The sequence below is a fragment of the Trichoplusia ni genome, chromosome 10 (genome assembly GCF_003590095.1).
Source record: "Trichoplusia ni isolate ovarian cell line Hi5 chromosome 10, tn1, whole genome shotgun sequence".
Lineage (NCBI taxonomy): Eukaryota > Metazoa > Arthropoda > Insecta > Lepidoptera > Noctuidae > Trichoplusia > Trichoplusia ni.
In genome coordinates this window covers 7534764-7562363 of record NC_039487.1, presented here as the reverse complement: position 1 = coordinate 7562363, position 27600 = coordinate 7534764, and positions in this window count along the sequence as shown.

The following is a 27600-nucleotide window of genomic DNA, read 5'->3' as shown; positions in this document are numbered from 1 at the left end:
CTCATCATACGACAGAATTCTTTAGTACAGCGCCATCTATCGACGGCTAATGGCGTCTTTTGACGTAAACTACTTCTCTTGTAACAAACAACTCCGGTGTTTTTTGACCCACTTACCCGTTTTAGGGTTAAAAGTAAGATATAGAAGATAATGTTTGTTTTTTGGTTTAAAGTTTTTACATTTAACATTGCGATGCATGACTGATTTCGAAATCAAAATGATTGGGTTATGAAGAAATGGAACAATATTTTATGCAAATTTGTGTTTCTTAAACCTATTTAAGAAATTAGAAATCGCGAATGGTTTTTATCTACGCTTGCAAAGCGGATATATCAAGGTACCGGGAAAAATACGCATTCAAGTCTTCGCCTTGCTACATTTTTATTAAGCTCATAATAAAATTATTCCTCGTCACAGAGTTACCATTCTATTTTTTGGCTCTAAATAAAACAGTATTGTTACTAAACTTTGTTGTAATAATGTGCAAAATCGCATCCCAATCGGACACAAAAAATAGTCACAATATTTGATCTAATAATGTATACTAACATACCTATATGCATACATTACAATAGCCATGTGTACTTAAATAAAAGCCTCTAAAAAAAAACTATTTGTCTCCCAAACAGCAAAGAGTCAGGCAATTAAGGGATCTCCAGGAATCACGTCCAGAGCACAAAATAAGCGAACATGGGCGGTCCCTGTACCAGACAGTTGCAAATGATTGTCTTTTGTCATACGACCCGAGGGGTACTTATGTTGACTCACAAATCTGACCTGGGGGCCTACTATGTCCTCTTTAAGAATCACTACACTGGCCAAGGGAAAGAGATGCCGCTATACACCGGGAACGTGCTATCTCGCTTCCACGATTGTTTTAAGGTTAGTTTAAAAGGTCATGGTAGGGAGTTTGTTATCTCACTTGGGGTTGATTTTGACCAGTCTTGAGTTTCATGTCGTTATGTTAATTTTGTTTATCTGTTGTAATTAATGTTTTGGATTTATCTCTTTGCCACTGTAAGTACTCGATTTTGAGTTTAAATTAACGTATATTTAGTGTATGGGACCTCCGAATGTAAGCCATTTGACAAATCACCTTTAGCAGAATTGCAAATAATGAGATGTGAAAATTGATAATCGGATTTCCGTATCCCATTTTCTTACCATCAATTTTATCATCAAACGAAGCTAAGAACTCTACCTTCCTTTTTGCGTCGAGGTTAACAAATATCTTATAATCCATACAGGATGTCAGAAGAAATACCGCCTTCATAGAAGTATTGAGCGGCTACCTAGGGATAGAGAACATTCATAGGTATCATCACCCTCATTTTCACTATTGTTTGCAGTTTTGGAGGTAGTAAACCTTTACGTGCCTTAAGTAAATGACGACTTACGTAACATTAAGTGTTAATGCTGCCGTGGCTAGTTAAGATACAAAAAGGGTTTTTTTCGTTACTTAATTGTATTTATTTGATGAATAAGTATCTGCAACACTTAAATTTGATTACATCTTGGTTAAAAATAGCTTCGCATTTTGCATACTTCACAAGATTTTAATACTTTGTTTATTAGCTTACAATATTATATTTTTCTAAAGTTATATCTTAGTAAAAGTAACAATTACGGCAATACTCTATCAAAACATAATTCTAGAAGTTTGTTTGTCAGTCTAGAAATTAAATGACATTAAATATCTTGTTGATATTGAATTTGACAGCAAGATTAGACAGATCAGTCTTTCAGAGTCTGTCTTATTAAGCATTTTGCAAAGTTTACGCCATTAACAGCGTTCGTGTAATCACTGTCAAATTGATAATTTGTGTATCGTTATCACGATAGCGATAATTATGTTATTACGGTTGCGATAATTGTGAAGTTTTCGCTTCTTGTTTGCATTTGAAATATACGTATTACTACAGTGAACTGTTGGTGGATTGAGAAAAATACCTCATAGGAAATATACAACTATAATTATGGGCACACCAATTTCAAAAAATGACATTTTGATTTTATACTAGGTGTTCCCGCGGCTTCGTCTGCGTAATTTAACAAAAACTACTTTTTTCTCAAATAAGAGTACCCTAAGAAAAGAAAGAAACTCCTTATTGCATCATGAAAGTCCCGTGAAAATCGGTCCAGCTGTTACAGAGATTATTCGAAACAAATGGAGAAACGGACTATAAGTATATTGCGGAGTATCATATTCATAGGAATTAATTAATCCAAGTTTGAAATCACGACTAATCACTTTAGGTTACTAAGCTACCGGTCTTTCATATTAAGCGATTAAATTATGACTTATAGTTAAGTTAACTGGACGAGTTGAACTGGAAACATAACCAATTATATTACAAGATAATTGTTCGAGGTGTGTCGAATAATTCATCGCTAAACATAAGCAATTATATGTTATAATCTAACAGAGTTTGTACACGCATAACTAACTATTTAACTCATAAACATATCCGTTACTGCTACAAATAACTTAAACATGTCTGTTTGGTTATACTAATCAAAAATGACAAAATAATGAATAAGTGAAGCACAATAAATTCATGATAAATATTATAAATTCGAAAGTAACTGAGTGCATTTGATACCTCTTTACCGTTAAACTGCTCGACCAATATCGATGATATTTTTTATGGAGATACAATTTTTTTTCTAAAGAATAATAATGCTTTTGCAGATATAACCGACATGCAGGCAGGGGAAGGCGCGAACATCAAACTAAAATAAAAATTAATCTGAAACTAGGTATCCAGTCTTCTAAGAAAAAAATACATTAAAAATTAATTATTACCTACTGAATAACATAGAAAAAGCTGAGGCTTAAAGATACTTCAGTACTTTCCATGTGTTTAAAAAACTATACATGAAAATCCACATTCTCTTTCTCAATTTAACTTTTCAAAATATTAAGTAAGTCTGATTGTAAGGATAGCCAAACCTACGGTGCGCGATCCCGATTTTTGATGCCCACGTAGGGTTAGCTTATAAAAAAGAGGCTTATAATGTGTATAAAACCTCTGAAATTTAAATTAAATTCATAATTGCGTGAGTCGTTTTTTAATCAAGACGCAAAAATGCTTGCACTTTTTACGTTCGTTGTCATGACAACACTTCGCGAGGTCATCAAATTCAGTAGTACGGGAATCATAAAGTTACAATTGTCTACTCGTATTTATAATGAAATATTCTACTATCTAACTTCTATCTACGTTCTAATCGAGCATCTAAGGGCGTCTACGACCTCTATATCTCACCTCATAGCCTTGTTTGATAGCCATGGCACCCCGTGGTCGAGACCACGCGGCGTATTCCAGACCATCTTTCTGTTGGCAGTGCTGTTGAACAAATAATATTACATTTATAAGTATATCTACTGAGTTTTTATTTTTCAACCGACTTTAAAAAGAGGTTCTCACTATTGTATTTGACTAAATCTGTTTAATCAATCAGACAGATTTCCAAAAAATATTGACTACGTATTTTTCAGTTCATGGCATCTCTAAAAAGTTTGGGAGATTAAGGGCCGATTTTTCAATCGCCAGATAACTTTTATTCGTCGAATATGTTTGACGATTTGACAGCTTTTGTATAGATAATGTGTCAAACGGCCATATTTATTCCTCAGATAAAAGTTATCTGAAGATTGAAAAATCGGGCCTAAAAAAACTTAAAATCGTGAAATGTATGGTAGTCGAGTCTCGTAACGTCACTTGCTAGTAAAAAGATTACTGGTAAGTGACGTCACACATATTTGTGTGTATTTTGTTTACTTTGTTTGCCATTCGGACAGGATTAACCGATTTTTTTATGTTTTTATTTAACATGAAAGAGCTGAAATTTCTTCTCTTAAAAATATAATCAAGTTTGTCTCAATAATTTTTAATTGAAGACGGTTGGATAGCTTCGATGTTAACAAAATATTGCATGTTGTTTTCTAGAACTAAGTTTGTGAGGAAAACTATTTTAATTCGTGAATCATATGTTTTTTTTACTAAAATTTAGAATTTTTTTTAGCGAACAAAAACTACTTATTTTATTTGTTAGAATACCAACGAATAATAATGGTCTAAATATCTTTGACAGGTGATTTTTTTAGGGATTCAAACTTTAGAATTCATCTTGAAATTGCAGAATGCAGAATCTTTGATCTACATTGTACCTAACACAAGAAATAGAAGTTACAAGGTTACGTTAAAGCAAAGAAAACGCTAGATTGCTTGACCATTTTATGATATAAGATATCTTTGAACTTACTTCACTCATTAAGTAGGTATTTATAATACTTGCCTAAATCAAGATATTCCAAAAACTGATAATTTTGTCGAAGACATAGTTTAATTTTTATACATTTATGCGGAAACAATGATGAATGTTCGTAATTCGTAGAAATTATTTCTGTAAACGCAGCTAAAATTACATGACGTTGTATTAATTAATGCCAGTAATTTTTTTGCATAGGCATATGTCCTATTATATTTTATTTATAAAGGAATAGTAAAGTACTGTTGAAACGATTTTAAAAACATTCTTAGTATGGAATACTGCCTTCGATGGATTTTGGAGGTCCGATAGCCAGTTGTTTATACTTTTTCTTATGTGATGTATACAACTGAAAGCTAAGGCCGAAAAATCTCGGGAAATTCACTGAAGATTATTTTTCAACGAAACGAAATACCTTAGAAACGTGAAGACCAACATCTAAGCACGTAATAAAAGGCAATAATGTTTAAAATAACAGTACAATAGCCATAACTCCAAGTTATAGAGGATACCTAATGCCTCTACCAATGCATATATACTATCCTACATATACTTGTACGTCGAGAAAACGATTTTTATATCCCTGACCCAGCCAACATATAAAATGTTAGTCCTAAACTGATCGTCCATCTCTTTTTGACTGCAGCAGTGGGAGAGAGAGGGGAATAGGCACGTGTGACGTAGGAGAAGACGTATATGTATGTACGTGGAGGGAAATGGCTAGAGGCATGGAGACGGTTTCGGAAAACTATGGAGATGGTTCGGTAGGTAAACAATTTTTTTGTTGAATTTAAAATTATGTTGATTTGTTTTTCTTTTTTAGAATTGTAATTTTAATACTCATATTAATATTTTGAAGATATCTTAAATAGCTATGTCTTAGCAGTTTAAAATAAGTCGCAATGCTTGTGAAGGTGATTGGGCACTGTTCCAAATGATAATTACAACACTTCATATGTTTGCAATCTTACAATAATATTAAAATGAATATTGAAGCAAACTAAAGAGTTTTGATTAAGTTTAGTAATTGCTCGGCAATGACGAAGTATGGGCTAGAAAACCACTGTTACATTGTCCGTTAAATTCTGAATTCCGTTATAAATATGATACGAAACTTTTAAAATGCAAAAAACATCACAAAAAAATATTTTCTTATGCCGAACAACTTCTCCACACCTTTCCTGCTCCTGAGAAAAGCCCGCGACATGAGTATTTTTCTTATCCTACACATGTGTGAGTCCACACACGGACACTTCACACATACATGTATTTTCTATGTGTGTGTACGTCGGCAGATGCATGTGTGCGGGGGGTAGTAAAATATTATGCTGTCGGGTTGAAATAACATTGTATAGATAATCAATAACTAGAAAATTTTATGTTAGATCCTGAATTTCAGGGCGTAGACTATTCTCAGTGTTTATAGTTAGCCTAGATTTAATATTGGAATTGTTTTGCGAGGTTTCCTAAAAGGGTTTTCCCGAAATGTCTACAGGTAGGTGTCATTGACTCTCGTGAAGGGATAGTCGAGTGACCCTTAGCGTAGTAACCCAATTCCCTTATTTAACCCTTAAGAGGGTGAGTTTAGATAGTCGAAGGTTTTCGTGACGGAAATATGAATGGACGGGGATGTCTTGGAGGATGTTCTTGTGTGTTACTAGACAAAGGGACGATGCTTAGGGAAACATAAGATATGTTAACGAAAGATGTAGTAATTTGAATTATAAATTACAAAGTGTTTTCAAGAATGAGATACGAAGACCTATGTCGATGCCGTATAAAACCATATAATTTTACCAATAATATCATTAAACTGCATAGATGAAGCAAATCAAGGTAAAAACTGAATTTAGTCAGCTTTTTATATCTATAATAGAAGTAAAACTAATTCTTTCTTCATAATCATGTAAGAAAATGGAGGATCATTTTAAGTGTCGTTTATTGTTCTCAATAACTAAAAGTTCTTCAAAAAGACTCAATAAAATAATTTTGCAGATTAAACTTACGATGCAACTTTAATCCCATTTTTAAAGTAGAAAAGTTTTATTTAAAAAAAGTATTATTAATTAGCTCTTTAGCTTTTTCCACTCAAAATGTAGATAACATAACTTCACATCACGTGATTTTTAAATCGATTTCAAGTTTCCCAAAACTGTCTTCCTCAAAATCGTGATTATAACCAAACAATTCCTTTCAAAAGAAAATAAAGGCGAGGACCGACCGACGTCTGAATTGTGGAATGATTAAACGTTTAAACGTCTGCAGGCATCTAAACTCAATTTGCGGTGTTCGTCCATTTGTCACCGCTCGTCTCGGGAACTGCAGGAAGTAGCAGATTATCTGTATGATTGTACGTGCTAGAGTACTTTGGGAAATAAAAAGTGAGGCTAAAATATTATATCTTTGTTAAATTAAATAGTATTTATGTTGAATCTTATTTAATGTGAATCGAAGATTATATCAATAGATTTTTTTAAATTATCAAGAATTTACTAAAGTTTTAAAGAGGTAGATTTTTTAACTGCAATATTAAATTAATTAGTATACATAATTTAGGAGATTTTTAGAGTAGATACCACATATGCATATATGCATGGATATAGCTATACTTCTATACTAATATAAAGCTGAAGAGTTTGTTTGTTTGAACGCGCTAATCTCAGAAACTACTGGTTCAAATTGAAAAAATATTTTTGTATTGAATAGACTATTCATCGAAAACTGTTTTTATTGAACATAAATTGGCAATTTGAATAATAAAAATCTATTTGTAACAATCAAACTCCTCTAAGAAACTTACATTTGACCATTAAATCAAGTCATACCTAAACCAAAGGTAGTAAACTAAATCAAGGATATTCTAGCATTAAAAAGAAGAGAATTAGGCTTCCAAACTGCCTATAAGTCACGAAAGAGCTTGAACAGAGCTTCTAACATTAAAAAGATTTCAATTTTTACGTGATCTTCCTGCAATGCGGTAAAAGTTGTAATTTTATTTTATTTTTGTGACTTAGAATTTGATTTTGATAGTAAATCTACCGAATTAAGGTTTTTATTGTTTAATATGCGAAAATAACTTGTCTATCTGTTGTTTGGTTACTGTTAACTACTATTTCTTGTAAAAGAAGTTTGGTTTAGTAAATGGTTATAAATTAAATTCTCACGCAAAAGTAACCAACACAGATTAAAATAAAAGTTTTGTGTTGATAGCCAACACACAGCAAACAACAAACACACACACACACACATATTTCCGCATTAATATTATATAATCACACTAATATTAATTATGAATGCGAAAGTATGTCAGTGTTTTTGTATGTGTGCATGTCTGTTACCTCTTCACGCTCAAACCGCTAAACCGATTTCGATGCAATTTGATATAGAGGTAGCTGATACCTTGGACACCAGGTTAGCAAAACAGCGATTGTCAAAGCAAGACGGCACATTGCACAGCATCTCTTTCATAACTGGACTTTGATCGTTACTCCATTGTGATGTATAGGGGTAAAACCGTGGTACGTTACTAGTCTAGTTGTAAGATACTGGATATTGCTTGATGTAGGTCAAGGGAATAGAGAATCGATAATACCACGTAGGTACCTCTGACAAGTATATTGTATTCAGTGAATACGAATGTTGAGGACTAAATGTAGTTATAGTATGAGTATTGTGAAGGATTTATGCAGAAAAAGTATGTGAGTGATTTTGTATGTTTGTTAGTTCTTCACACATAAACGGCTGAAACGATTTCGATAAAATTTGGAATAGATATAGCTGATATTATGGATTAACAGATATAGTTTAATCCGATTTCATTGGAGATGGATCTGATCGGGAAATCTCTTAATCACTAGCAAATCGTTTTTTAATTTGAGTTTAAAAATAGAATATCGAAATTCGAATAAAATTAAAAAATTAAGGTGTCAAATAATTCATTAATTACAATAAAATTTGTTGCTACATAAAAACGTTCTGATTTTTTTTTATCACCAAAGGTTAAAAAATAAATAAAAAAAATGTTTTATTTTATTTTTTCTTCTACGTATTTTCGACGTAGTACGTACGCACACTGAGTGGGTGTGTATGTGATTGATTGGTAGGTCTGTCCCGGCGTCGCGGTCACACTGTCATCGTTAGCTCTGCCCACACCACATTCAGCTATTTATCTTCAATCCAGTAGGTTTACGCGATTATGAGGTATTAGGATTCTGCTGACTGGTGCAGGGTTTGGGGATGTTTTTTTAAGGTATTTGTAGGGTATTTGTTATATTAGAAATTACTTATGTGTGTAGTGTATAACTAAATTGTAGGTTGAAATTTTTTAAAAAAAAACTTGACCATAATGTATCTAAAGTTACGGATAATAATTACGGACGTACAGTCAAACCTTTACATTTTAGAAATAAAATATCGTTTAATTTTAGGGTGAAAAATTTCACTTTTGTAACTAATTAACTGCATAAGTAATAAATAAAAATAGAAGATACTGCTACCAGAATAATTTTCAATAGATTCAAAAATTTAAAACCCTTTTATAACCAATTTTTTTGGCTAATGTTTTAGTTCAAATGCATTTACCTACTTCATAATATTCTCCAAAGTCATCAAATAATCTAAATTCTATTCCCCTAACTTGTACCGGGTATACCCGTGTATGCATCTACCCGGATCATCCTACATATCCGTCTCCGTCAGCCACAGGGTGACGCCTCCTATCGACCGGTTCTTTTATATTTTAAGGAGTCTTCGTACCATTCATGTTTTGTAAAAAGACGATGAAAATTGTTTGTCTCAAATTTTACTTTGTTGGTCTGTTTGCCGATTCACACTTGTTTGTATCGACTTTTATTTAAGAGTCGGAAGATAGTAAATGTGTGCTTCTTTAAAACAACATTAAAAATAAAAATAAAAAAATAATATTAATAATAATTTGTCTAAAAAAAGTTGGGCGAGATTTTGTTGATGCAATCTGTGTTTCTACATCACACTTGATTGTGATACAGAGCGATTATAGGGCTTATAGCCGAGGGTGCCTTTAAAATAAGTGTTTTTATTTAATACCGCGATTCACATATTCTACTTAAAACTTTCATAACTTCTTTACTCCACTAAAAATATTAGCATCTCCTGTGACAATGTGACATCACATTTTCTTAATTCCAGAATAACATTTCCTTGTAACAAGTGAAGTGACTTTATTATTATTTATTCATTATGTAAGTAGTTTATGAATATAATCTTATGATATGACAGTGCAGCATAACGCAGTTTGCGCAGTTTGTTTGTGAGTGACTATTATCTATACTAATATATAAAGCTGAAGAGTTTGTTTGTTTGTGTGTTTGAACGCGCTAATCTCAGGAACTACTGGTTCAAATTGAAAAATTATTTTTGTATTGAATAGACCATTCATCGAGGAAGGTTTTAGGCTATAAACCATCACGCGGCGACTAATAGGAGCGAAGATACAATGGAAAATGTGTGGGTAGGTATAAATAATAACTTATATCTTCTAACCACGCGCACGAAGTTGCGGGCAACAGCTAGTTTTCTATAATTATTAAGTAAATCTTTTAACTAAAATTAGGTTCTGATTTACTGCGTACAGTACGTGTGTAATATTTTAATGTTATGTTAATAAATTGTTTTGTCAAAGCTTGACGAAATAAGTGTCCTACCGCCCTGGATTCAAAGTCTTCAACCAAAAAAATATTTTGAAATTTTTAACAAAACAAAAATTACCAAAAAAAAATCACCGGCTCCCCATTTTATGAGACATCAATTAGACGTAAAAAAAATATCTTCCAGCAAAGTGGCCCCGGATAATCCGGGTGTGATGCCCACAAAGGCGGGTAATCTTCACGGCGTATCAGTCAATGTCACCGGCAGACACATACGATCATTATCGGGCTGGCGTAGTGTGAAGATGTCGTATGATTCCAGTGATTCAGATCAAATAAAATTGTTGGTGATTAGGAAGGAGATAGAAAATGATTGGTGGTATTTTTTTTATTTAAAGTTATTTCATTAAAAAAAAGTTTTCGCCGCCTTTTCGTCGTTTGAGATTGTTTTGATTTAAAATCATAATGCCAATATTTTTGCATTTGTGAAAATATTGCTTCTACTCTAGAGATTTTTTGCCCCAAATTAAAGATAAGTATTTTTTAAGCATAAGTGTTAATTATTGCCATGGCATAGGAATAGATGCAACTGAGTTCGGTTTTGTAGCGTTCCGTTGACTTTAGATAAATAAAGGGTTCGTTTTTAAACCACCTGAAAAGTTTAATATTAATTACTTTTGGCAACATTTCCTGATGGTGATAATAACCCTACATAAAACAATTTCCAATCAAGCCTCAAACAATTTCCTTACAATTCAATACCCTGAAACGTAAACAAACAAGGAAACAAACTAACAAAAATATCTACTTAAGGCCGTGTACACACAGAAAACAAATTAGCGTGATGAGTCGCCGCGAGTTGGTCCGTCGCCGCCCTAAGATGGATGGCGCGGGCCGCGTGACGCCTCGCTACGACGAATTTGGGAAAAACGTTTGGATATATTCAGAGTTAGTGTTTGTTCCGGAGGTTTGTGACGTAATGGTTCGCTTTACGTCTTGGTTATAGAGTTATTCAGGTTATGCTGTATTCTTTCTTTGTGGAATTAGGTTTTGAATTATTCAGTTGGAAATGCAGATTGCTAAATGATGGGTTCAGGACTGACAGATGATGTTTGTCCAACTTAGATTTATTAATTTAGATTTTTATTTAGAGTATCAAAGTTTGTTTCATGAGCGAAACGTTTATAATTGTTCTGTGTCTGCTAATTTGTTAAAAAAAGAAAGTACTTCGACTTTTGGCAAATTTTTATGCCTTGATAAAATCATGTTAATTTTTTTATGTAACTATCATATATTTTTTTAGACAATTAATTTTTACTCGCTTTATCAGAGCTTCTATATCTATTTCAGTTATTTACCACTTCAGAACTATGAACAAACTAATTAATAAAAGTAAATATTCGTCGTTACGAAGCCGCACTTAAGTAATTATTAGGTAGCATTTTCTAAGCAATTGATTGCTCATTGTCTTCTGCGCCAGATGAGCTAATGATCTGAGTACCTACATGTGTACTGTGTATTGTTATGTTTGCATCGAATAAGGAAGCATTTTGTGTGTTTCTTAGAAAAGTCTTTTTAATCGCTTTGTGTGAAAGTTGTTCAATATTTTTATATGTTCATTTATGTTAAACATGATATTATATTAACGTAAGATCATTTTTATCATGAAAGTGTTTTAGTCATTGGATACATGAACTGGGCTGCTTTTGTAAGACGACTAAAAAATCACGGTGTATATACAGTAGATAAGATTGAATGCCTTAAAACTGAATGACGTCACAGCATTAATTATTAATACAAAATGGAATTCAAAATGAATTGCTACTAACAAGCATTTCATCTAATCTCTTATTCTTAATCAGCCAAGCACCATACACATAATCCTGCTTACACCCATTGACTGTTCGAGTAGCGTAATTATCTTCTAAACCAAAAAAATCTAACAAAGACTCTCCGGCAAATCTTCTTACAAAAACCTGGTGACAAATACTGTTAGGAAGGTGAAAAAAAAAGTTGCAAAAAATATGTAAAAAATAGTTGTAGCGGTTGCACCCTTTCATTTGATACTGTTGTATGAGAATCGTATGAGAAGACAGGTAATTTATGAATTTATAGTTGGGTTGGCTGGTTTTGATACTTTGAAGTAGGAAGGAAGAATGTTTTTTAAGATTTTTGTAGATGTTTTGTCTATTTTTAGAGTTGTGTATGAATTTGAGAATATTTTATAAATAAAACAATTAAAATTAGGCGTACATATTAAACTAATATAAAATACTAGCTGTTGCCCGCGACTTCGTCCCCGTGGGTAGAAGATATAAGTTATGATTTATACCTGCCCTGTTTTTTTCACATTTTCCATTGTATCTTCGCTCCTATTAGTTTATAGCCTAAAGCCTTCCTCGATGAATGGTCTATTCAAAACAAAAATATTTTTTAAATTTGGACCAGTAGTTCCTGAGATTAGCGCGTTCAAACAAACAAACTAACTTTTCAGCTTTATATATTAGTATAGATTAATGAGTGTTAAATATTTCTTGCGTGCTTTCAGTTAAGTACAAGTTCTTGCCTGATTTTAATAATAACAACAGTTCAGTGCTTGTAACAATTTTGAAATAGGTAATTCATTCATTTAATTTATTTTCATTATAAAACCTAAATAAAACTTAAACACTATTATTTAAAATGAAAACTACATAACTCAATAATTCTACCTAAAAAAAATTAAAATTATTGATAACTATACCCTTTATAAACCACACTGGAACATTTGATATCACGAAATAAAAACTTACATCGTATCACGCGAAAGTATCAAAACTTTTTAGTCTTCACACCCTGCTATAAACGTGACCCCATAAGACGGTTCAGTCACCCCTTTACAAATAACTCTTAAGAATTGAGACCTCAGAATTTATGTGCCCAAAATACAGTCTTAAAGTTCATCTATTGTAAATAATATCATAATATTGTTTTGTCATATTATTTATTGAGTAGTCGATATTGTAGCTGTGTCGCCAAGTGTGTCTATGATTTAGTAGATAAAAATCTTTTTCTGAGTTTTTGTATATAGTTTTTTAATTACATTTTTAAATGGCGAATGATATTTATGATTGAAGGAGAAGGGTTTTATTTACGAGTTTTAGTCACTTGTTAAACATCTTGAAATAAAAGAACCTGGATTAATTCATGGTTTTGGATAGATTATCCTTTAAAAAAGCGCATACGCGTTTATGTATGATAAATATAATCCAGGATTTGTAGGCAAGTTAATTAAAATGATTAGAACTAACGCTCATCAAATCAGTCAAATGTACCGCCTTGTCGAGAAGGAATATTATTTCAATACATTTTTAACTGAGCTTCTCAACCCGTTTTGAGGGATAGTTAGTTTATAAATGCATTTGAATTTTATTATTTGAAACAATAGCATAGATTATGTACTGAAAACTTTCGCACATACTAATATACTATGCACATAAACTTTTATAGAAATAACTTGTTATGAAATTAGTGCGTAATCTGGAAAGAAAAATGAGGGTAGTGTATTTAATAACTCGATTTCCAAGATATTAACGTATTCCTAATATGTTGCAATTGCTTTTCCTTCATAAATATATAGATAGATATATAGTAGAAATATCTTAACCCAACAATATCTTCGCAAGATCTCTTCTCCATTGCACCGGACAATCGAAAACTCACAAAAAGTACACTAATAAAAAGTTTGTCTATCCATTTATTGCAGCACGAGCAATATATCGGCTTGGATGTTTGTTCGTCACCAAGTTTCAGCGATAATACCCGAGGGCGTTTTACACTTTGTACGTTGTATTTGTAGTAGGATGCAGGAGTAAGGGCACTGAAGGGAGATCGGTTGTTGGAACTGTAGAGGACGGTATTTGTCCGATAGAAGAAGATTTTTATATGTGAACTAGCAGTTGCCCGCGACTTCGTCCCCGTGGGTAGAAGATATAACTTATGATTTATACCTGCCCCGATTTTTTCACATTTTCCATTGTATCTTCGCTCCTATTAGTCGCAGCGTGATGGTTTATAGCCTAAAGCCTTTCTCGATGAATGGTCTATTCAACACAAAAAGAATTTTTCAATTCGGACTAGTGGTTTCTGAGATTAGCGCGTTCAAACAAACAAACTCTTCAGCTTTATATATTAGTACTAGCTGTTGCCCGCGACTTCGTTCCCGTGGGTAGAAGAAGATGTAAGTTATGATTTATACCCGTCCTGTTTTTCTTTCACATTTTCCATTGTATCTTCGCTCCTATTAGTCGCAGCGTGATGGTTTATAGCCTAAAGCCTTCCTCGATTAATTGTCTACTCAACACAAAAAGAATTTTTCAATTTGGACCAGTAGTTCCTGAGATTAGCGCGTTCAAACAAACAAACAAACAAACAAACAAACTCTTCAGGTTTATATATTAGTATAGATAAGTATATAGATATAGATTTGTCTTTAATTGCGTGTTGCAGGAGAAGTTTAAAAGAATAAATGAAAAATGTCTCCGTATAGCTATTATGATGGTTTTTATATAGGATTCTTATGGAACCCCATAAATGAATGGTTTAGGTTATAAGAATTAGTGGTGGATAGTATGGAATTAAAAGACAATGTTTAAACATGAATCTTTAAAATATGAAGCTCTAATTGTTTAGGTTTAGAAAATAATGTCAGTTTCTGATTTTGTACGTTTTATTATAATTCGGTTACATTGAATACGAACGAGTTTTACTTAAAGGAAAAGAACCCTCGATATTATTTAAATACTTATTTTTAAACCTGTTACAATAAAAAAAAAACTCTTTATCAGAAAATTAATAAACCCAATGTAATCCACAACAATAACCAAACACAAACCAACAGAAACAATACAAACTATTATCATTAACAATAAACAAGGAAATTAGCCATACACGAGGGTGTCCACGATTAATTCGGAGAATTAGTCCCGTCCTGAGTAAAATCGATTAGTGGAAGCACGAAATTCGGGGCTGGGGCAATTCGCAACGACGCTGCGTCCCGGCCAAGATAAACATGCCAGGCTTTTTTCTACGCCTGAGACATTAACCAAGGATCTTTGTAGGGTGTCCGTGAGTGTTGGAAATTGTGAGACGTATATTTAGTAGTGTTTTGTGTAGATTTTGGTGGTTGGTTATGGGCTTAGTATTTTAAATGTGAAGTAGTTTTGTGGTTGTAGTATAAAAAAAGAAACTCTTTTTTTAGATTTCCTCAATAAGGAGAAAATTAACGAATGTTTTAAATGTTTACAGAAAAAACCAGTTTATTACTTTTAACATACTTCAGTTAATAATATTAGGTTTATAATAATTTTATTTTTTACAAATTTTTAATATATAATAAAAAATAAAATATGTAGTATGATCAGAAAAAAAAACAAGAGCTACAGTCAATGAATAGTCAAAAGCTTTTTTAAATTCCATACAGCGTTCCTTTATCCATCAATGTACAAAGTATCACTAAGTAGTTGATCATCTATTCGATTGACAAATTCGATAAAACAAAAATAATAAAACCGAAAATATTTTTTTTTAGTAAAAATGCAGCGACGAACAAAGTCCTCGCAACTCCGGCACCATATCCACCCTACACTGTATGTCATTAGACGGAGCGGTGGGGTCGTCATTACGGCGATGAGTAGAGACCATTAATCTTCAGGACCGGTCTCCTTGCTGTCAAAATTGTGGCCACCGTTCTCTATACCTACTTCATTGCTATGCTTTGTCTTTACTCGCTGTTGTGTGAGCGTCGATTGTGACACCGTCACTTGTTAACTAGCTTTGCGAGGTGGTTGGCGTTGCTATGGTTACGGAAGGCAAACTGAGCTGTTACAGATTTTGTTATTGAAAGACTTGTAAAATTGTAGTGATGATATTGGTTGGAAGGACTAAGTTTGATGATTGGATTAAAGGGTAATTTAAATAACTGTTTGTTTTTAAAAGTAAAAGTGGGATAAATGGGTATTTTCTTTTTATTACTTTAGTGTATTCAGAGAGGCCAAATATAAGCCGATACTATATTTGTTGCGATGGTTTTTAGTGTACTCTAAAATATGTTTGGTACGGTCCCATTAGATTAGTATTTTTTGGTGCAAATAGGTTTTTTTTAAGCCTATTTCTACAAAGCTCTCAGTAGCACAGACTAGCATTTGAGCGCTTTTTTATTCATCAATATCGTACAAAATATTGAAGAGATATTGCATCACACATTTCCATAACCTACAAAAAAACAATTGCCAAAATAACCTTCCTGTTTTCATAACAACCCAAAACACAGTTTTAATTTCCATACATTTATTCCAATGTATGTAACAACTTACGAATTGACCGTATTGTGTTAGTATAGCAACATGATTTATCGCGTAAACTGCTGAAGCAGAACTGACGGGTGTTACGTAATTAGTAAGTCGATGAGTGGATTTCGGTTAAAAGATTTAAGAGGTTTGCGAATGATTTGATCGAATGAGATTCCAATTTTCTGCTTGATTGCAGCGTTAGACGATTTAATTGTCAAAAGAAACTGTTCTGTTTCTTGTTTGTGTTAGTAAAAAATGTATCTATACGAATAAATATTTTTACAAGCTCTTGTTAAATCATTCACTTAATTATTGGTAAGTTACATTACTTATGGCAACGACCTACGATTTAGGTTATCCAAAACAAACGCCAAATCTTTCCTAGGGAATTCTATTCGATTTTATAATAAATTGCCAGATACTATAACCAGTTTACCATTAAACAAGTTTAAAAATACCGTTAAATCTATGCTGGTAAAGAAAGCGTACTATAAAATTAGTGATTATATAAATGATAAACGCGCGTGGACTTAGTATTATCTCTGTACATGTGGTCTCCCTGGCGGTCTACTAGATCATTATCTTATTTTCCTTGTTATCTACTATTAGTTTAGCCACAGCTCTATTCATAGAAGCTATGACATGCCTTGACATTCCTGTTAAGGATTTGATTAGGACTACATATTTAGATTATGTAAAATTATCATTAAATTATTATTGTTTTCCTTTTTTTTTTTTTGTGAAATGTGCTTTGTATATGTATCAACAGTGTAAACCTCAGCAAAACTTACTTCATTGTAACGTTATTTTATTTTTCTTCTCTGGAGGTCAGTTTTTTATAGAAAATCATTAACATTTTGCTATTTGATACTTGTTTTGCTAATTTACGCTGTTCTTGCAGACATTCATTTTAATGTAAAATGCTACTGTAAAATTTTATTTTGAAAAGAGTAACTTATGGAGTTTCTTGCCGGTTCTTCTCCATAAGAATGACACTTTGGAACCGTGCAACTAGAGTCAGTAATATAACGTTTTAAAAGTGCCTGAGATACGGCCTATTTGAAATAAAAACTTTTTGATTTTGATTTTGATTTTGATTTTGACCAAATAGTCTGTCTTGTTACAAATCTCAAACCTGACAATTTAGTCACGTTAAGTGTAAAAAACCTGATCAAATCGCGACACTGTATTAAAATGGCATTGGTCACCCATTAAATTTGTGATCCTACCAATCGTTGTTTTGCGTCGCTTATTATTTTTATTGTTTTAGCGACACCAGCAATATATAATATGTGACAATTTCAACTGTCTACCTATCATGGTTCATGATATAAACCCTGGTGAAACTCGGACAGACAGTGATGCCTTAGGATTACGATTCCCTTTTAACCGGATAGGTAACCCTTTAAACTAATAGTGACTTAATATAAAATTATTCAATAAGATAGCATAATAATATTATATTTCTTTATCTAAAATATTTCTCATACATTTAAAATCGTTTAGTATTTTCTCATATGTGCTCTGAACATTACAAATTGCTTCTAGCGATTCTTTACGCATAGAGGCGTGATATATTCAAAACGAAACGCACCTGGGCCCCTACCAGCACATCTTAAAGTAAATCTGTTAGAATGGATTAAAAGAGACAGCACTCTACGCGTTATATAGCGCCGTCCTGCTTACACAACTGCAATATTGGCGCTTTGAAAAATGTTAAACCGTCTGGTAGAAAATATAATTAATATCCACAAGAATAGGGTTGTAATTTGTATGAAATCAAGCGTAAAGTGTAAGGGATGTGAATATTGATGTTTAACCTACTAGATAAAAATGATTTAATGGGCAAAGAATGGAAAAGAATAAAGGTATTTGGTTATTGCTTTGTTCTCTATGATGTTATTTGAATAATTGAATGACTGATGGCAAAATACTGGAACGTCATAGGTTTGTGGTATCCCTGTAACTTTATGGACTAGCTGTTGCCACCGGATCCGCCTGCTATAAATGCAAAATGTTTCCACGGGGATATGAAATCATGATTAAATCTATTCTATGAGTTAAACTATCTGCACCAAATTTCTTTCAAACTCGTTCAGTGGTTTTTGTCTGAAGGAGTAATAAACATCCATTCTTGGTTTCAAACTCTTGCCTTTTTATATTAATAGTAGAATTCGAGTCATCAAATCGAAAAATACACCAAAATAAAATTAAGAGTATGCAGATGTCTTTTTAATATTTTTCCTTAGGTACAGAAAATACCTGCCAAAAAATGGACCTCGATCGACCTTTACTTTAAATCTATTAGCCCTATTAGCCAATCATTTCACGGCAAGATCTACCTACCTTCAATAATTTGAAATAAAATAACAACTTAATCATTGAACATAGAACTTTTGAATACAATATCAATCTCCACGCTCAAAATCGATCACCCAACCGACTCCATTAATCGTTTTACCAACGAAACAAAGAGGGTTATTCTCCACAATCGTTAGCAATTGTCTCGGCTACCCCCAAAGCTATTTACCAGACGATTAGCCTATACATCTTATTCAAATATAATAGATATTCGTGCATAATTGATTTTGACATTTCGTAATTAAGAGATCAGATTTTTGCCGGTTCACCGATGTTCTTTGTCAAATGATAATGTAATTTTGACGGTGAACGATCCGGATTTTAATCTTCTGTGAGAAACATTTAATTGCTGTTCTATTCTTTTAATTTATTAGGGTATTTTGACGAATGATTTCTTTGATGGATTACTGGTTGAGATGTATTTAAATTAATGCTTTTTTTCGGTGGGAAAGTTAGAAGTTCTGTGGTGAAGATTTTGGTTATATTCTGATTTTATTTACAGCAAAAACGGAATGAAACTTGTTTTGAATTCGTAAAACGTTACTCTATGTTTATTGATTACGTTGGCTAGTGATGGTAGTAATAACTAATACCATAAGCCATTGCAAACAATTTATTAAACGTATATTTTTGGCAATGGTTTTGCTGGTTTTTCATTAAGGTCAGTAATTCAGCCATGTTAGACTCAACAAAGACATGCGACTTTTTCTTTTATAATTTTCTTGTGTAAGATCCGTCTGGGAAAAGGCCTCTACTTTCTCCTTGCAAAACTCTCTTCTCTGTCTTTTGATCGTTACCTCGCCTTCTCCGAGGACAACTTTTGGCTACAATGTCCATCGTCCACACCGAGTCCGTCACCGTAAGTGACGATGTCTGCCCGTCGGTCATTAAGCATCAAAAAAACCTCAAAATATGATTCAACAAACATTCAATGAATTTCGCCAAGAACGAAACAATCCAAAATCTCTGTTCCTCATATACCATAATCGCATAAAACCAAAGGAATATCCCACATTGATTCCAACACGGTTTTTCAACATTAGCGCCAAGTATAATGCACGGAGCTGTTTTTTGTCCCCATCCCGTCACCCCACTGCACACTATTCTTATATCTTTTCATATTTTTTGTCTTTTTATTATTTCATTATTGTAACGTCTCTCATCAATATATCATTAGTAAGCTCCTACAATGTGTATATTGGCAATTTTTTTCTCGTAACTCAAAAATTGAGTTCACAAATGCTTTGCGAGATCATTTTTTTATTATTTTATATCAGAGTATTGATGTGGTATTGTGTTTTCGACTAGTTTTTGAATGGAGTGAAATATGTCTTTGTAGATAGTTAAAAAAACTTTTGTTTCTTTTTTGGTGTCGTTACGTTGGCAGACAAGTGGGGTATGTCACGTTTGTTTTTTTTTCTGTTTTTACCTTACTCTGCAAGGAGGTTTATATTTTTTCTATTTGCTGTATTATAATCTTTTTGCATCCGTTGGAAATGCAAGTAATCAACATGTTTGACTTGTACTAACAGAACAAATATGCATGCGTGCCTAACACGACAGGCTTCGTCAAATCGATTCAGTTTTTCTTTTAGCATGTCCAGACTGTATTGCTTTGACAAATAGTGAATTATCAGTGTTATGAGATTGTTTTAAAACGTTACTTTAAGATAAATTCTGAAATCTCCAGTAATAAAAGTCTTTGGTATGTGTATATAACTTTTATCCATTTTTATTTACTGTTTTTACCTAAATTCAAAAAATAAACTTTCGTAAATTCCAATATGTTTTAGCGAAATCCGAATGTCTATTTATCAGTATGGATATGTATGGAGGATATTTTGAAGTAAATGTTGGCACCTAAAATTAAACATTGTCAGAAGTCCATTAAAACACGTTTACTACCATACAATTTTAAATGCAAATGGTTCGGAATAAATTAAGGTTTCCTCAAAATATTCCTCAATGTTTTCTTTTAAAAACCTCTCCCGCACTAAGGAATTTAATCCTTGTGTCGCGGCGGGTTTCACCAACATTTAAGTCACATGCCCGATGACGCCCGCACTCATGACAAGCGTTCGTGGATCACACAAACACTCATCCTACGCGCGGATCGAAAATACGACATACATCGCGCACAGAGGTTTTGGCGTGGTGACCTCAACCACTCGCCTTTTTATTTATTTTAATTGAAAAAAAAACGATACTACATTACATATAATACTTATCTATCCATCCTATCCACCATCCATCCTTTACCCACTTTTCATAAGTTATTCGTAAATATCATTGCACGTTTGTGTAACAAACTAAAAACAACCGACACCTGTATTTAACCGACAAAAAAGGCGTAACAACAATGTTTAACCGACAGTCAGTTTAACCACAAAATATTAATTATATAGTTACTTTCACGCATGCGTACAAGGCGCTTGCGTGCTGCCAATCGCGTGTGATATTTGAACGATTATAAAGTAATCGGAAAGTGTGAGTTTAATCTGATAAAAGTAACAATTTATGCGCAAGAGTTGATATCGTCATTGTCTATGAATTGAATTGAATAAGTGTGTTTTGTTTTAGGATTTGGTATGATTTTATTGTTTACTAGCTGTGCCCAGCCGTTTCACCCGCGTGAATACGTAGATCTCGTTCCCGGTCTTTATATTATTCGGCGGAGATGGATCCAACAAATTACTATCGTACCAAAAGTCAGGATTACTTAATATGGTGGTGTGTTGAATAAACCATTCATCGAGGAAGGCTTTAGGCTATAAACCATCACGCTGCGACTAATAGGAGCGAAGATACAAAGGATAATGTGAAAAAAAACAGGGTAGGTATAAATCATAACTTATATCTTCTACTCACGGGGACGAAGTCGCGGGTAACAGTTAGTACAACATAAAAAAAATAGCGAAATTAGTCCAGAATTGCTAAGTCAGAGGTAGGTAGGTATACGGGAGGTTTAAATTCTGTGACCAAATAATAAATATCTAACAGTAATATAAATAGCTATTTAACTAGTATTAGAAAAACAGACTGTAAAACATGACAGTAAAGTATTTATGTGTTTAATACGGTATAGTACCTATATGCTAATTTTTTACAAAAGCCTTATGAGACTATGTTTTTTTGATATTTGTCATGATTGTAAAATTTCGTATAGTTATACTTATGAAACGTCAGTTCCTTATTTAATTGACTGTACTTAGTACAGAATAATAAATTATACTGCATATGGAGAAATTATTGCCATGCGAAAGATACTAAAAATAATGAAAATCTCGGAGAGTAAATCATTCCTGCATATTAAATAGTTTTTTTTAATATGGAGGAATCTCTACCCACGGTACCAAAAGAAACGTTACCAACATTTTTCTCACGGAAACTAAAATTTGCATACTACCCTACAAAAGAATTAGATCATTTGTTATTAGACAAAATAAAAAGAAATCGCGCATCGTATACCAAATAGACAAAACCTGTTTAGCGATTCAGGACGCATCATTAGCAAATATTGAATACCAAATTATATCCACACTTGAAAAAAAATACCTAAACCTTAAGTCTACAGTATAAGATTCAAAATACACTTTCAAAATACGCATTAAATTTGTCAACCCTTGCTTCAAGTACATTTGGTCGCCCGCGGCGTCGAATGCAAATTTTTGGACAACCCTGCCATTGTTGCAACGCACATCCCTAAGTATTATTCAAATTTAGAGCATTTTTCTTAAGAATTACGATACTTATAATTTTAAATTTTATTTCAATGGGATTAGAATTCATTTTTATTTTATAGAAGGTCCATTTTTAAGTTCAACGCGTTGTGCTATTTTAATATTTTCCATTATGAAGATAAGGTTGATTTTTGCGTGTGAATTGTCTGAGAAATTTGCTCATTATGTATAAGTATGACGGATTAGGTAAATATCTTGATACTTAGAAGGATCTAAACGATATTTTTGATTAATTATTTTCTATCAATCTGTATGGAATCGGTTCGCAGCGATTGTTCTCATAAGCAATATTTTTGCATAAATACCTTGGGAATATTTCTTGGAGATAGTTTTGAATTTTTAATGGCAACCAATATTTAAAGTTGATATTAACATAAATTGTAATAGTTTCCTTTCTATAGTGGTAAATATAAAAGTCCTAATTATGAAATATTGATTTATATTTTTTGTATGGGTTACCTCTACACACTAAGATAACGGGTTAGGCTTTAAAGGGAGGATTCCTACTATTTTTTTTTACTTTTTTTGTCTTTTGTCATACAAATTTTGATAGTTTCGTAACAATTTTGTATGGAAAGCCTAATTTTCTTTTTGAGAATTAGAGAAAGTTAAAAATTATCATACCTGCACGGAAAAAGCTTGAAAAAACATCTGGTATTTCTTTAAAGTCATTATTTCATGTTAACATTAATTTCTAGTTCGAATAGTTTAAGTTTTATCTAAAACCGAGTTCAAATCAACAACAATCATAAAACAGTACAAACAACTGTTAGAATTGTTACAATTGTCGCTACTGCTACTAATTGCCGCGATTACAATGCAACTGAATTAGCATAACGACTAGTCGCAATCGCAGTTGTTAGACAATTAGTTGCAGATGAACGATCTCATTGGCGACATAGTTAAGCAGATTGAATTAATTAGGTTATCTTTGAGTTACTTGTTGGACTGTTTAAGTAAGGTATCTGAAAAGAGCTATTTATTTATTGTTTAAATGGACTGACCCAGAAAAGCTTTTGTTATGGTGCTGAAAACAACGATGAAAGAAAATGGTTTTACTAATTATGAAAATAGATTTTGTCCGTAATATGAACGCAAAATTTCATAAGGTAACCCTAGACCTGCAACTCCTGGTTATACGCACCAGTTGACAACTAAGTCACTAATCAAAATTTGTTAATTGCATTGTAACACATCTTATGGCGGAGAAAGAGTACGAGGAAGTAAGGATATGACGATTGATGATCTTAGAAATCAGTATTAGAATCGACGATAAACGTGTAATTAAAAAACACCAGCAAGCCTTCACAAACCAAAATTTAAATGGAACCCGCTGACGAATACGTTAAAAAATATTTCCATAACAAGTATCAAATATCCTAGAACTCACATCGACGCCTCCATTGTTCCACGGCGGCAGTGCGTAATGGGAGGGGTCGTGGTGACCTCCCCCCATGTGCTCCGCCATGACCGACATCCAGTGCACCAGGCCCTGGGCCCCGCCGCCGCCGGACGTGCCTGGAAGGTCAACCATGTTAGAGAAACTAAATAAGGGTCAAAAGACTCTTAAAAAGCTAAGTCTGTATCTGAAACTGTACGCATGAAATTTACATTGTATCCAAACGGGTATATATATAAAATATTGATAAGTTCAAATGCGTATCTGGTATGTCCCCAACAATTAACTAACTATAAAAGGTGGTATTAGGGTAATGATAAAATGCTACGCATTGACCGGCACAGGCTAAATCGCGGGGCATTTAGCACGGTGGTATAGGTTAAGTCAATAAGAGACTGACATTACCCACTGCCTCTCCCGAAGAGGTAGATCGATGAGGATTAACCGGCATTCTCAAAAAAAAAAAGGATAATGATGCTACTAAGATAGACCTATAGTAGCAAAGAAACTGTACTCTGAAAGCTCATTAATGAAACTGAAGATATTAATGACATCGAACAAGAAAACAATGTTGAGTACAAACCTGTCGGCACGGCGGCGGGCTGCGCGGCAGCTTGGTCTTGCCCCCCACCACCTGTCACCCCCCCTCCACTCCACACGAACGCTGACGATGCACCCGCCTTCTGAAACAATACCAACAGATTTAGTCGAGAATCTACTTCATCTGGACAAAAATAAACATTCGTTCAATGCAGCTATTGCTCCTGTAGAGAATTGAGGTTCTAGAAGTATTTATGATTGAAACTTCTTGAATGTATGGATTTATTGGACTTGTCACTTCTATATTCTTCAGCAGGGAGATCCCACTTGTCTAGGGCCAAAAATATTTTTACGCAATTTCTAATGTTGATAAACTGTATGTTTCAGATGCAAAAAGAAAAAAAAACACCCAAATTATTCCTGTAAGACAGAAAACAAATCTTAATAGAATTCCAAGCATTGAAGGTTTGCGTAATCTAATCAGCAATGGGTTAAATTTTAAATCCTCTAAGATAATAAACCTAAAGAGTAATAAACTACAAACAATGTAACAACCAACAATTACAATAGACGTAAAGAGGTATTTACAACACTAATTTTCGTATCAGATAAAGATAAAGAACAATTTGCATCGTCAAGTAAATCAATCAGCAACAAATGCACCTTTACTTCATCGTCCATCTTAATGTCACTAACCACAGTTTAAAATAAGAATTCATTTAGTTATAAAAACAGTCACGCAAATCCAATTACCTCGTCTGGTGAATCAGTTACTCTGTCACCGTTATTCTCATCATCTGAGACTTCGAGACCAAATCCGTTCGAAAACAGCATATTACGGGGGTAAAGAGAATAACATTCAGCCATATTCCTCCTTCTCTTACCAAGACTTGCCAAAAAACTCTTGTAAAGTTGAGTAGGTAGCAAGAAAGGAGAATTTTGGAATCCATCTTTGAAACCTAAGTTTTGATTCCTAAAAGGATTGCTAAAATCGAATTCTGGAAGGAATTCTTTCTTTATAAAGTCTGCTACTGGATGCATGGATAGAGCGTTCTCTGTGTAATCCAGTGCAGTTGTTGTATCTTCGTTTGGACCATTGTTTTCTAGATCACTAGTTTCTGAGTGACCATCACTTGAATTATTGCTATCAATATTATCCATTTTGTTATCTTCAGTATTAAAATCTTCGAATTCTCTTTTCATTTGTAGATTCATTGGATTCTTCATAAAATGGTTCGTACTTGTCAATGTCACTGACATTATTGGCACTTATATACTTATAAATATATCACTATTTATCACTAGTGTCTATAATATATTTTTTCGAAATAAAAATAAATATATCTTCGTAATTATGTAGGTATTTATAGGAACTATCGTTGGGTAGGAGGTGCCTGGATCAGAAAACATTAGATCAATTAGTTTTATTTTTAATTCTTCACCCGTATTATTGTTTAAGTTTCTTATTATCTAGTTTGTTTTTGTTTTGTGATGCTTTTTTATATTTTTGGACGTTAATTCTCCATTAGCTTTTTTTTTGTAATTTTTTTAATTTCTTATACTATTGTATTATTTTTGTATTTTATTTATTGTTTTTACTAGTATTGTTTAAATTCGTCTACATTTCTTTATTTAAACGCGTCAATAACTTTTAGATTGACTTGGCATCCATCGGAATGACAAAGAGGAAAAAGAACTTAAAAAGTAAAAAATTAACATTACTATAACAAAAAAAACTACAATATTTTAAAGGTATTTTGGGATTAAGGTCATTTTTCAAAAATATTGTTACTTAATATTCAAAGTTATGTATTAATCGGTCTAGTTGCTTCATGCATATGCAGGTAACCTAACAGAAATAGGAGAGGCTGATTCAAATAGGCTTGAGAATGAGGCCGGCCAGTCCGATGACATAGTTCTGTGGTTTATTTTTAGGATTTTATTGATTTCTGTTGCAATATGGCTGAAAATATAATGTTAGGTGGTTGGTGAGCCTCATGATTGTATCGCAATAGTTGGTAGAAGATGTCTATTAAAAAAATATATATTTTAGATTAGGTATAGAAATATAAAGTTTCAATCCTCTCGAGGTCCTCTTCTGGACATAGGCCATTAAAAGTTTAAGTCTGTCTTATTAAAAAAAATCAAAAAAATATTTTTATTCCTTGCCTTTTATCTACAAAATTGAAATAATTTGATTGTATCAATTCCATGCATAAGAATGGCTTAAGAATTCATCTTATCATAAACTTTCGCAGTGTCCTCTAAGAAATTTAATTATTTTTTATATCTACTAAAGTAAAAAAATCCTATGAGACTGAAGCCTCTATTTAAAAATACCAATAAGACCAACCCAACGAGTACAGCCATGCATGAATAAAAATATGTTATTTTAAAGAAAATCTCACATAGGTACTCTGAAAGCCCTAGGTCAGGTGGCAACCTAAAAACCTAGATTCTTTAACCGAGATTTGTGCTCTAAAAGTTTTAGTAACTTCATGACAAGATATAGGTAGGTAGTAGGTACAATTCGCCATTTTTTTTCTTGCCATTCATGTTGACATGACTTGCAGATTAGAAGACTTTGTACAAATGTCACTTCGCAAGCTAAACGAAAATAAAATTACAAAATTATGATCACCTATCTAATTTTTAACCGTATTAAACGATTTTTTTATTATTTGATAATAAATAAGAGAAATAAAACGAAATTAAACCTGTACAGCTTTAACAGTATATGAGATACATGTTGGTACAGATGGACAGACAGATTTCAAAGCTTGAATAGGGTTCTGTTTTAGCCTTTTGAATTACATGACACAGTCAACTTTAAAACACCTTTAAAGAATCCCTGAAAACCTTGAAACGGTTACTAATTTTCAAGAAATTTCTTAAAACAAAGAAATTTTATAAGTCGTCGAATATTTATAGCAAACAAAAAAACAATGCGTAACACCAAATCCAATTCAATATTTATCTCATAAACCTTTGTTAAAAAAAACCAATTCAAGAATATAAAAATTCTGTCTTGTTAGACCCAAAAGCTTTAGAATAGATTTTATTTAAGGCTTCAAGCTAATCTTATAAGAATCAAGTAAGTTTAACTCACAACCTTAACTGTTACCTTGACCTCAACAAACTAACATAAGTTAATTTAGATATGCATCGGCCAAGTTCATATAATTAGTGCAAGTAAATCCATGCGAAATTAGTCCTTATATCCTTGGCATGATGAACGAAATTTGTAAGAATATGTCCGGCAATTAGGACCTTATTGTCGTGTATGCAGATTACATGCCTGTACTTTTAGGAAATTAAGCTAATAAATAAAA